This window comes from Talpa occidentalis, unplaced genomic scaffold (genome assembly GCF_014898055.3).
Source record: "Talpa occidentalis isolate TD23 unplaced genomic scaffold, MPIMG_talOcc4v2.1 talOcc4.2, whole genome shotgun sequence".
NCBI lineage: Eukaryota > Metazoa > Chordata > Mammalia > Eulipotyphla > Talpidae > Talpa > Talpa occidentalis.
In genome coordinates this window covers 40,059,125-40,072,475 of record NW_023602073.1, presented here as the reverse complement: position 1 = coordinate 40,072,475, position 13,351 = coordinate 40,059,125, and the positions used below count along the sequence as shown (strand labels likewise).

General features: G+C 46.0%; 1 pseudogene; it reads left to right on the top strand.

The window, feature by feature from the left end:
• The first annotated feature begins 7,018 nt into the window (after positions 1-7,018).
• LOC119252063 (class I histocompatibility antigen, Gogo-OKO alpha chain-like) lies at positions 7,019-11,696 on the top strand (annotated as a pseudogene).
• The last annotated feature ends 1,655 nt before the right edge of the window (positions 11,697-13,351 follow it).

Below are 13,351 nucleotides of genomic sequence, written 5' to 3'. Positions count from 1 at the left end.
GCTCGGGCACTGGGGCTCTGTTCGGTGCTAGGTCCTGGGAGCAGAACAAACTGGGGGGGGTCAGGTCAAAGGAACAGCATGACCCCAGCACCTCAATAACTACAAGGCCAGTGGCGAAGGTCCCTGAGCCCAGCCCATCATGAGCCACCCTCCTGGCGGGGTCTGCACTCTGCCGGACCCAAGCCTCTCAGGCCCCTAAGCTACGCGCCCAGGGGGCTGACTCTTAGGGCGCCGGCAGTGCCCAATTTCTTTATTATTATTATTTTATCTATTTTTTACATCATTTTTCATTTTCATTTTTGCACAATGTATGCATTTTCATCTTGGTTATATTCCCCGTACAATTCCCCCTCCCTTATTTTGACCCTAATCCCCCTCTCCTCCCCCCCCACAGTGTGTCTCTGGTTTATAGTTGCTTTGTTGATTTTGATTTTTACTTTATTATAATTAGTTTTTTTCCTGGTCCCTTATTTAGGTTTTCTAAATTCCCGCTATGAGTGAGACTATCCGGTATTTGATATGGTTAGATTTGAGTATCATTTTGATGTTTATTTTTTCATTGTCTCACATCTTTTTCATTCCATTTCATCATTTTCTCCCTTTCTTTGATTCAAGCAAATATTTTTCTGTCAAATTAATTTTTCTTGTGGCTTTAGATGTATTTGTTTCAGTACTTTTTATTGTTGTAAATACTTAAATCTATCTTTCATTTTTCAATATCTACTTAATTGAACCACTTTCTGTAACATATAGGAAATTTACAGCAATATAGTTCTATTTAACCACCTTAATGTTATTCATGTAATATGTATAATAAACCAAAATAAACAGAAGCCAAATAAAGCTGTAAAACAAAAAATTTAAGCAGTCATATCTGTTCAATAAGTTAAGACAAGCTACAAAAAAAGAGTATTCTGCGTGTCTCTGTTGCTAGTTATTGCTGTAATGTGTGAGTTATCATCTACTGTCACTTCCCGAGGCCTGGAAGAAATCTGTTAACATTCCTTGGGACAGGACTCCTAGCAATGAATTCTCTGTTTTAATTAACTCTAGTGTATTTACTTTGTCTTCTTTCTCCCCGCTTTTATTTCTTAAGATCTTTACATGAAATAAAATTTGCAAATTTTACATGGACAGTTAGGTAAATATAAATAATAGAATAAGTAGACAGATAAATAAACACTAAATAAATAGAATCCTGGAACTGCCATAGAGAACAGACAGCACAGCCCCCGTCCTAAAATGTCTCCTGCTCCTTTATATTGATTTTTTGAAATTTATTTATTTATATATTTTTACATTGGTCTTCATTTTTGTACAGTGTTTGAATTCTCCTCTCAGGTGTTGTCCCCATGAAAGTGCCTCCACCAACACCCGGGAACATCACCGCAGACTCTGCTGCTCTTCCCTCCCATTTTGATTCCCCCCCCCATGAATGTCTCCAATTTACAGTTTGCTGCTAGTTTTGTCTTTTTCCCCCATCCCTTGTATGGTTTCCCTGTGTTCCCCTCTAAGTGAACCATCCAGTCCTCCTCTGACTTATTTTTCACTGAGCATAATCCTTCCAGCTCCATCTATGTCACTGCAAATTCTTTACTTTTCTAGACTTATTTATTCACACTGATCATATGATTCCCTCACTGCTCACTCTATGTCTACTGCATGCACTGCAAATCCGCTGCATCTTTATCTTTTTTAATTGCCGAGTAGTATTCCCTTGTGTATATATAGCACATCTTCTTGATCCAGACATGTGGTTTTGGGTATTTAGGTTGTTTCCATGTCTTAGCTCTTGTCAATAGCTGCACTTTTATATTTGATCCCTCTCCCTACCCCAGCCAGGCAACCGTGAATCCTTTCTATCTGTACTCTGGAGTTTCTTACTCTATTAGATTTTATCATCATGTGGGAGATCTCTATATCTGCCAATGATTCTATTTTGAAATCTTTATGGCTGATTTTAATAGAACCACTCCAATCTCCTTATGATATCTATCTTCATAGCTTATCTTTTTTCCATCAATTTACTTCAATGTGTCTTTATATTGAAACTTCATCTCTTGTAAGTAATATATAGTTCACTTCTACAGTACTGTAAGTTTAAGCTTAATCCTCTTATCACCTGTGTGAGGCAGACAACCAAGACTCTATTAGTCCCATTTTACAGGCGAGAGTGGAAACATTCCCATATTTAGCATGACACAGATCCAAGACCCAAGCCCAGGGCTTCCACACTCATAACTTCTTTTTCCAAGACTTCTTTTGCTGTTTTCTAAGATGTATTTATTTATGGGCCTCCCTCATTGTGCAGGGGTTAAGACACAACCTATGAAGCTCTCCACAGCCTCTGCAGCACAAGTTTGATCCCCAGCCAGAGAGCTACCCACATGGCGCAGCAGACCTCTCTTGTCTCGCCCACTGCTCCCTCAGCAGTGTATTTCAGTCAATCTCCCTGTTCTGTTTCCCACTCTGCCTCTGGTGAATCCACTCACCCTCCACACCTCTGGTCTGTACACCAGCGGTGGTTCCTGCTCGGGTCTAACAAGGCTGCAATCACCATGTCAGGCCGAAGAAAAGGCTTGATGGACATGGAAGAATCTACATAAAGGCTCATGCACGTGGCTGCTGGAAAAAAGCTTCAGTTCTCACCATGTGCGTGTCTCCTTATCTGAGTGCCCATACAGTGCAGCAGATGTCTTCCCCGAGAGTGAGCAGGAGAGATCAAGCAGGGGGTCATGGAGCCGTTTGAGCCTCACTGTGAAGTGGCGCAGGTGCCCCAGCCTCCTCCGTGACCAGGGAGCCAGCAAGTCCAGGGACTCACAGGAGGGGAATTGTTCTTGACCTCTTGAGAATATAAAAAAACTGTGAAGATTTGAAAAACTTCTACTGTCTGTCATCTGGCACTATATCCTTTTGTCAAAGAAAGAAAATTATGCCGATACCTTGTAGAGAATAGTCAGGCTTTATTCAAACAAGCACCATGAAGAAAACAGGCTTAATTCTAAATACATGAAAGCTATAAGATTTAACACATCTGGACTCTTTTATTTTTCTGGGGATTCCTTTTCTTCCCCACTGAAGTTGGACATTTGCCAGATCGAGGCCAAATCTGCCCCTGCAGTGTGCACAGCTGGGCCCTGCTCTGCTGCTTCAGTCTCCAAGTGCTTCATTTTCATCCTGGGTCTTGAAGAATTTGACTTGCCTCCGTGTGATTCAATGGTCAACCAAGGTTTTTTGTCTCCATGCGATTCAATGGTCAACCAAGGTTTTGGACAGTGTACCCAGATGTTGGCATTCACTCACTTATTGGTTACCTTGTGCCTGGTGCACCCAAATACTGCCACCAAATCTGGTGTTTGATTCCTCAAGTCAGTAAGATTTTTCTTCTGGTTCTCTGAGTTTGTGTGGATTGGGGAAGTCATCAGTCTTAGGTGCAGACTCACAGATTGCACCGAGATGAGTCTGTCACTCAAGGGTAGAACGCCCTCTAAGTTCTTTCTGGTTTTCCAGCAGTTTCTCTTGAGTGTCCCATACCTCAGCACAGTTTAGTGGTCATTCAGGATTTGACAGAGTTTGTATTCAGATTTGGGATTGCACCTCTCTATCTATTGTTAAAATACATGTTAATTAAACTATTTGGACATACCATATTTAAAGATATACTTAAACCCCATGTAGAAAAATCCATTATTTCCACATGAAGGTAATTTTATTGTACATTATATTTTATTATACTATTTCATTATACAACAAAGTATTGGGGGGCAGATACTGAAAGTTAAGAACATTCTAGATATGTACTGTCAATATGGTAGCTACTAGCCACATATGGCTTTTTAATTTTAATGATATATAGTTAAATATGCAACATCTCAGCTCATGAGCCGCATTTAAAGTGTTCAATAGTTAGAGGCACCATATTGGTCAGTACATATATAGAACATTTTTTTTCTTCCAGAACATTCTGTTGGACAGCACAGCTCTTCATGCTTTGGGAGCATCAAGTCAGATGCATTAAACACATGTAGAATCAAGGGGCCAATATTATCTCTCTTAAAGATGAGGTGAGGTCCCTGGATGGAAATACATACTAAGCAGGCAAAAAACAAGATCAAAGAAGATTATCAGTGGGTCTGGTGCCTCCGGACACAAACTGTCCCAGTTCCAAAGGGAAGCACCTGTCTCTCCACCTCCCTTCTCAGACTGAAAACTCTCTCTCCTCATCTCTGAAATGAGTTCTCTTCCAGGGAGTCCAGGGGCAAAACTCTAAGAAAAACTTTGAAAATAGGAAATCCAAACCAAAGAGATGGATTCTGGCAGAGGACACTTGGGAGATTCTTCCTGGTTCACTGAGAAAAGCATTTCCAAAGTCGGCCTGTGGAACCCTTGAGGTCACCCAGAACCTTTCACGGGATCCAGGATGTCAAAACTATTTTTATAACATTACTTAGACACCATTTGCCTTTCACTATTTTGATATTTGCTAAGATAAAACTTAGTAAGAATGGAAATTATAGTACCAATTGCAGTAGTAGTTATTCTTCACCACCACTTTCTCGCAGAAAAAAAATCCAAACCAATTTCACTTCAAAATGTCCTGGTCGGGTCTCCCCTGGTGGTGCAGCAGTTGAGCGCTGGGCTGCGAAGCTGCCCTGCAGCTGCTGCAGCACGGGTTCCATCCCCGCCACCTGCGAGGGTCCCACATGGCGCGCAAACCTCTCCTGTGTCGCCCGCTGCTCCCATCAGCTGTGTATTTCATCATTCTGGCTGTTCTGTTCCCCGCTCTGGCTCTGGTGAATTCTCTCACCCTCCCGCACTTCTGACTATATCCAGTGCTTGTATAAATAAATAAATAAATCTTAACAAAGAAAAGTCCTGGTTAAATCACAATAGCATCTTTTCTATTTTATCATCCTGAAATCCACATTTTTAAAGCTCAAACAATGACAAGGAAGTGCACATAAGGCACATCTGCTACAGTCCGAAGGGAGAAAAATGTATGAAGTGAATTAGCCTCTTCTTTTAGGCAATCCCATTTTTAATTGAAGGAGGGAATGGCTAATACCATGGTTACTTAGACTAGTTGAATTGGCAGACACTTTCCTGAAAATGAATGTGAGTCTGTCCCTTTTAAAAATCTACTGATGGCACTTGTTGCCTTGATAAAATGTAAACTCCCTGGTGGCCCAAGGGTTAAGACGCAACCAGTGAAGCTGTCAGGCCAGGGAGAGGCCCACACCTTGCACCAGACCTCTCCTGACTCACCCGCTGTTCCTCTTAGCAGAGGGAATCCTCTCACTCCCCACACCTTTGGCCTGTACCCCAGCTCTTGTATGCATAAATAAATAAGTCTTTAAAAAATAAAATAAAATGTAAACTCCCAGAGAAAACCAGAATTATGGAAAATTGAGTCCTATCACTATAAACTTGACAACTTACAGTATGGACTAATTTTTCTTTTGGGATCTGTGATAAAAAATAAAACGTGATTTTTGATAACTTGACCCCAGTGTAATTAACACTATATAGCTATATAACCCATAGTGAAACAATAGGTAACTTTTTAAAAAAAATCATACAATTGGGCCTCCCTGGTGGAACAGCGGTTGAGCGCTGGGTTGCGAAGCTGCCCCCAGCCTCTGCAGCAGCCTCTGCAGCGCCGGTTCGATCCCTGGCTGCCAGGCGAGGGTCCCAGATGGCCTGCAGACCTCTCCTGCGTCCGCTGCTCCCCTCAGCAGTGTACTTCTGTTCTTCTGCCTGTTCTGCTCCCTGCTCTGGCTCTGGTGAATTCTCTCATCCTCCTGCGCTTCTGACAATAACCAGTGCTTGTAAATAATAAATAAATAAATAAATAAATAAATAAATAATCATACAATTGTACAAGATCCATTAATATACAAGAGAGGCCTATGGAGTTAATATAACAGAATAGGAAATATTCAATGACATTGTTTCAGGTTTCACTTTGCAAATAATTTTTGAGAAAATATTACTTATATAGTTATGATTTAGTATGAAAGTTGAAACAAAGTTGAATATTCATAATCTGAAAAGGTTATTAAAATACTATTCCTACATATTTCCATGAGATTGTGTATTTTTTCATAGATTTCAAGCAAAACATTCAATGTAGAAGAAACTGAAAACTAAAAGATCTTCTAATGAGACAAAAATGACACTTGCAAAAATATAAAATGTGAAAGTTCCCCTCTTTTAATTATCCTTATATTTACAGAAAGTTATTTCCTTAAAAATGCTTTGTTAGGGCCTCCCTGGTGGTGCAAGGGGTTAAGGCACAACCTATGAAGCTACCTGCAGCCACTGCAGCATGAGTTCAATCCCTGGCCAGGGAGCCACCCCACATGTACAGCAGACCTCTGCAGTCTAGCCCCTGCTCCCCTCAGCAGTGTGTTTCAGTACATCTGCCTGATGTGCCCCCCTCTCTGTCTCTGGTGAATCCTTTTACCCCAAGCATCTCTGGCCTGCACCCCACCTTTTCTATGCATAAATAAATAAATCTTTAAAAAAATGCTTTGTTAGCATACATTGGTTATTAATATTCTAAAGTAAAGAAGTAATACCATCTTAAAAAGCCTTTATTCTAGTAAAGTATTTAAAGCTCTAACCCACATAGAAAATTATGCATGGGATCCGTAATAGTTTCTGAGACTGTAGAGACATCCTGAAAGAAAAATGTTTGAGAATCGCTGACCCAATTCCTGGGCCTGGATTGAGGGAGGCAACAGTGTGACAAAGTTCTTGGTGCAGGAGAAGAGGGGTCTCGGGGTGTGGCTCTCAGGTCTCAGTCCCCAGGGCGCTGTCTGGGGCTGGAAGGTGACTGTCAGGGCTTCCTCATCTCCCCAGTTTCACTTGTCACAGCCCGTGTCGGGTCCTCCTTCCTGGATACTGGTGAGTCACCCCAGGGCTCACTCCCCATTGCCTGGAGGTCTCCAGAGCAGCCAATCAGCAGCCCCGCGGCTCCCGTTCCAAAGCCCTCACCCACCCGCCGGGACTCCGTCTCCCCAACCCGGGTGGAGGCGCGTCCTGGGGGATGGGGGGCGCAGCCCTCCTGCTCCTGCTCGCTGGGGCCGCGGCCCCGAGGGAGACCCGGGCGGGTGAGTGCGGGTCGGGAGGGGACAGGGCGCTCCCAGAGGCGGGAGCGAGGGCGCGGGCGGGCGTGGGAAAGGCGCGACCTCGCCGCCGCCCTAGTTGTCCCCACCTCGGCCCCGCCCCGTCCTGGCCCCTTTCCGTCCCCCGAGACCCCAGCCTCCTCTGGCCCCCCGAGTCCCGGCCATTTTTGTCCCGCAGCCGCTTTTCACTCTCACTCGTCTTTCACCCACTTTCTGTCTCGTGGGCGGCCCCCCGGGACGCGAGCCCCGAAAGGTGAGAAGAATATCCCGGGTCTCCCCTCCCGCCCCAGGTCCCCACTCCCTGAGGACTTTCCACACCGCGATGTCCCGGCCCGGCCTCGGGAGCCCCGGTACATCGTCGTGGGCTACGTGGACGACACGCAGTACGGGTGGTTCGACAGCGACTCTCCGGGCCAGAGCGCTGAGCCGCGGGCGCCCTGGGCGGAGCAGACGGGGCAGGAGGAGTGGGATTGGAGGACGAAGATCCTAAGGCAGAACATAGTGTGGTTCCGAGCTCAGCTGCACACCCTGCGCGGCCTCTACAACCAGAGCGAGACCGGTGAGCTGGCGCGGGTCCAGGGGAGGGGGTGGGGGTCGCTCAGGGTCTCCCCCTCCAGGCTTCTCTGCAACCTGCCCTGGAACAGCCCCAGGGACTTTCACCCCGTTTCCTTCTGTTTAGTTTATTCCTGGCGGGAGGTCGGGGTGACCCTGGGGTGACCACAGGGTAACGCGGGGGCTGTGTGTGTGGGGGGGTGGGGACAGGCTCTCACACCTTCCAGAGGATGTCTGGCTGCGACGTGGGCCCCGACGGGCATCTCCTCCGCGCATACAGACAGTTCGCCTACGATGGCGCCGATTACCTGACCCTGAACGAGGACCTGCGCTCCTGGACCGCGGTGGACACGGCCGCTCAGATCACCCGGCGCGAGTGGGAGGCCCAGGGTGAGGCAGAGAAATTCAGGAACTTTGAGAAGGGCAAGTACTTGAGGTGGCTGCGCAGATTCCTGGAGTACGGGAAGGAGACTCTGCAGCACACAGGTAAGAGGGGCCTGGAGGCCTCCCTGTCCCCCCCTGCCCGGAGTCACTGCGGGAAATGAGTCCTCTCTCTAGTCCCGAGAGGGGGACTCCCCTGGGTTTCATGTTCTGCACTAGAGAGACTCCCAGAGACTCCGGCTTCTCCTGAAGGACAGTGAAGGGATCCCGTCTCTCCTGAGAAAGACAGACAGTCCCTGACATCACACGTCACCGGGTCCTTTTGACCAGGGGCCTGTTTGAGAACCACGAGTTTCTCTCTCAGTCTTGTTTCTGGTCTGAGAACATTTCCAGTTATGTGATTCCTGCTTTTCTGTGTCATTCACCTTCCACCCAGGTCAGGAATAAAACGTCTGTGCTCCATTCCCTCTGCTTCATCCTACCCTGGGCTTTCATCCTCATTCTAGAACTTTCTAAGGAATAGGAGAATCCTACAGTTTTTTGTTTTTTGTTTTTTTTTTTACAATTTATGCTTCTAGCTGTTACAGGGCAAACCCCGATATAAAATGGGGTTTCCTGACTGTGGGTCCCCACCCTTGCGATTAAAGGGGACTTCTTAATGTTAAACTGCAGACACACACAAAAGGTTGATGAAAGGTTTATATACACGGGAAGGGGAATGGGAAATGAATAACTCAGGGAGAAAAAGAGGGAGATAAGTTTGTAAATACGTCCTACCCATTCCGCTGACCTGGAATCCCAGTGACCCACAGAGGTGGCGAAAACCTAGCACACCTGGTGGCCAAGCCAGTGACTCCCGGCCACATGACCAGTTAAATACCGAAATGGAGAGCCCAGTTGCTTAACTCCAGCCTCAGGTCCTCGCAACCTTCCCTTTGGTGATCATGGAATTTGTATGGAGTTTGCTCAGGGCATCCTTCACCCCTGTCATTCCTGCCACACCAGTTGTCTTGTCCATTGTGAGGATGGTCTTATGAGGATTCCTCAGTGTCCATGGAGGAAACACAAAGTGAGTTTTCTGATTTACCACCTCAGATCCCCCAAGGACACACGTGACCCACCACCCAACCTCTGAGGATGAGGTCACCCTGAGGTGCTGGGCCCTGGGCTTCTACCCTGCGGACATCACCCTGACCTGGCAGCGAGATGGGGAGGACCTGACCCAGGAGATGGAGCTGGTGGAGACCAGGCCTGGGGGAAATGGAACCTTCCAGAAGTGGGTGGCTGTGATGGTGCCTTCTGGAGAGGAGCAGAGATACACGTGCCACGTGCAGCATGAGGGACTGCTGGAGCCCCAAGTCCTGAGATGGGGTGAGGAGAAGGATGTGGGCACTGAGGCTGTTCTCAGGGCCATCAGGAGCCCTTCTGGAGCCCTTCAGAGGGTCAGGATAAGGTCTGGGGCTCAGGGTATGATCTTCCCTTCCCTTCCAGTGCCCCTTCCTCAGTCCTCCATCCCCACCGCGGGCATCATTGCTGGCCTGGTTCTCCTTGGAGCTGTGCTCACTGGAGCTGCGGTGGCTGCAGCTGTGATGTGGAGGAAGAAGCACTCAGGTAGGGAAGGGAGTGGGGGATCTTGTCCACTGGGGACTTTCAAGTCCCAGGGAGAACTTGCCCTGCCTGGTTAATGGGAAGTACCATCCACACACATGGGTGTTGCCCAGAGGGCATTTGGTCCAGTCCCCCCCTCACCTCCTTTCTTCATTTTTCCCAGTCCTGACCTGGGTCTTTAGTCACAGTTCTGAAAACTTCCCTGTTGTGCAGGATTAAAAGATTCCTTTAGGTCTTCTGACCTGACTGCTCCCTGGTCTCACATGACGTTTCTTCCCACAGGAGGACAAGGAGGAAGCTACACTCAGGCCGCAGGTAAGTGTGGACCGGGGTTTGATCCCTGAGTCCCTGGGGACAGTGTAAATGGACTCCATGGGGGAGTCACCCTCATCAGTCCCTGCTGTGGTCTCATCTCTGACCAGGTTCTGTTTTGTTCTCAACCAGGCAGCGACAGTGTCCAGGGCTCTGATGTGTCTCTCAGCCCCTAAGGATCTTTTACAATGAACCTGATGAGGATCCTGTTGTGCACACCCTGGACAGCAGTGGGATGGTGTCACTGTTGTTCTTAACTGTGATATTGAGCATTTGTTCATATTTTTATTTTTCTATGTCTACATAAGTTGCTATGTCTATAAATAATATTAAATAAAATATAAATAAAAAGATTTATTTATTCAGGCATAAGAACTGGGGTACAGGCCATATGCACGGGAGGTGATAAGATTCACTAGAGACAGAGCGGAGAACAGAACAGGCAGACTGATGAAATATACTGCTGAGGGGAGCAGCGGGTGAGACAGGAGAGGTCTGCTGCGCCTTGTGGGATTCTCGCCCACCAGCCGGGATGGAACCTGCACTGCAGAGGCTGCGGACAGCTTCACAGTGCTGCGCTCAACCACCAGCGCCACCAGGGGAGGCCTGGAAGTCAATTTTTTTTTTTTTTTGCTATATTTATAACACTGTTTTTGTCCTTATTAAAATTGGGTTATTTCTTGCTGATCATTGAATTTTAAACATTATTTGTAAATTCTTGATACTGTCCTTTATCAGTTTCGTGATATGCAAATGTTTTCCCCCACTTTGTGACCTGAATTCCTTTAATGATGAGAAAACAAGCATTATTGTCCAGACAGAAGCATGGATATATTTTTTTAGAAGAGAAAAAATAAATTGCTAATTGGTTTTGAGCAGCTACTGGCTGACTGGGATGTTGGGGGATGGAAGGGAATGACTGACTTATGCGTATCCTTGAGTGTTATTTAAATGTCCTTGCATGAGCATGAAATATGCTTTCAAAAATAAATTTACACTTCATTCCTCAATTTATGAAACTCTTCACACATCATGTCCAAATCACGTGTTAAGACCAGACTGGCACGTGGATTACAAGTGAGGGACCCGCGCATCATATACGCACGTCATGGTTTCTCTTGGGTCACTCTGGTGTTGTCCATTCTGTGGGTGTTGGACGAATGTATAATGACCTGTGTCCATCGTGAGAATATCATGCAGAGTGTTTTCACTGCCCCTAATGTCTTCTGTGCTCCAAGGAAGCAAAAGCAAAAAGAAACCAATGGAATCACATGAGACTAAAAAGCTTCTACATAGTGAGGGAAACTCATTAAAATGAAAAGACAACATCAAGTTGGAGAAAATATTTGCACATCATCAATCCACAAAGGACTTACTATCCAAGATCTACAAAGAACTGCAAAACAAGAAAACAACTCTATAAAAATAGGGGCAGATGAGCTAAATAGATACTTTTGTAAAGACATACAGATGGCCAATAAGTACATGGATAAATGTTTGTCATGTGCTGTCAGGAAAATGCCAATTAAAACCACAATGAGTTACTACTTTACACCTGTGAGAATGACCCATTGAAGGGTGTGTAGGAAAAGGAAATCTTTCTGGTACATGGTGGGTGGGAATGAAGTCTGGTCCTGTTAGTGGTCAGAATGAGGGTTTCCCAGGACCCTCAAACCTGTACACTACATGGGATCTTCATCAGCTGAATAAAGAGAAAACATACTCTGAAGCATAAGACCTTCAATAGAAAAGAACTTTAATAAAATTAGTGTACAACAGAGAGAAGAGAAAGAATATAGTTAGAATAGTTTGCAAGTGAAGCACCCAAAGCTACCTGTCCCCTCATGGGTAAATACCCAGTGAAAGAGAGTTGGCCCAAAGCAGGCCCACTGGGGCCCGAAAGCCTGCCACAAGGCTAAGGCACCTAATGGTAGAGACCCATGGGACAGGGGAAGAAGGGGCCAGTCTAAAAGGAAAAGAGCAAAATCAAAATCAAAATCAAGATAACAGCTGCCATTATCAGCCTCTCACCCAAGTCTTTGTCTCTTTCACATGTCTCTTGCTGTGTCCCCAATTCCCTGGCACAAGTCCAAGCTTGAGGAACAAGCCTGGCTTCTTCTTCACATGTGTTTCTGCTCCATGCGCCTCCTCTAGTCTTTCCTCATCTTACTCCACATCTTCCTCCTCTTCCTTAGCTTCTCATCCTTCTCAGCCCCACGTTTCCTTGGGTGAAGAAACCTGGAACCTCTCTTTTCGATGGGTAGCATAGAAAACAAATGAAGGTTCCTCAAAATATTCAAAATAGACCTGTCCCATGGTCAAGCTTTCCATTCCTTGGTATTTATCCAAAGAAGGTAAAACACTGCAGCACTGGCTATCATAACCAAGCAATGGAGACAACTTAAGTGCCCAATGACAGATGAGGGGATGGAGAACACAAACTGTATACACAATGGAATACTGCTCAGCCATGAAAAAGAAAACTACTGACTTTGCAACAAGAATAGATATGGATGGGATTATGCTAAGTGAAATAAGTTTGAAGGAGAAAGTTAAATACTGGATGATTTCATTCCTATGTGGAATATAAAGAAACAAAGCAGGCACAGGTGAAACTAAACCAAAACAAACTATAGAAATATGACTGTGGAATTGAAGCTATAGGGTGGGACTAAGAGCAGGAAACAAGGTAGGAAGAGGGCCCAGTGGACTATGGTGAAGACTGTGGGTGCCCTTATGGTAGGCGTGATGTGGTAACAAACATCTGAAGAGGGGTGACCCTTGGCCTCTGAACACATACAGTGTGTAAACCAATGCTAACTCACCTGAATAATACAATGAGGGGAAAAAGAAACGAAAAAAGCAAATTGTGTCCTCCATCAATCACTGACCTCAGGACTTTGCCTTCGTCTCCTCACTGTCATGCAGGGTGAGGGGCTGGTTTCCCACAAGGTCAGAGGCAGGAGGTGCAGGGACACCTGGGCCTGCTCAGACACCCCTTAGTAGAGATACTGCAGAGAGGGCGGCTCTGAGGGGACCAGAGACAGAGGGTCAGAGTAACCCCAGTGCTGAGGGAGGGTCTGGTTGCCAAGGAGAGGGGAGTGTGTGTGTGTGTGTGTGTGTGTGTGTGTGTAAAAGAATGACAGGATACACAACACAAGATGATGGGAAGACAATTAACATCAAGCCCCAGAATGAATGAATCCAAATCGCACACAGAGTAAAGAGTGTCAGAACAACACCTCAGTAAATGTGGTTCCATGGAGAAGCAGTTTCTAAGCAGGACTGAAAAGGCATTGGACCTGAAGAGGCTGAGGTTTAGAAATATCTCATGGTTGGCTTGAGGTGTAAGGAGCTGGGCAGGACCC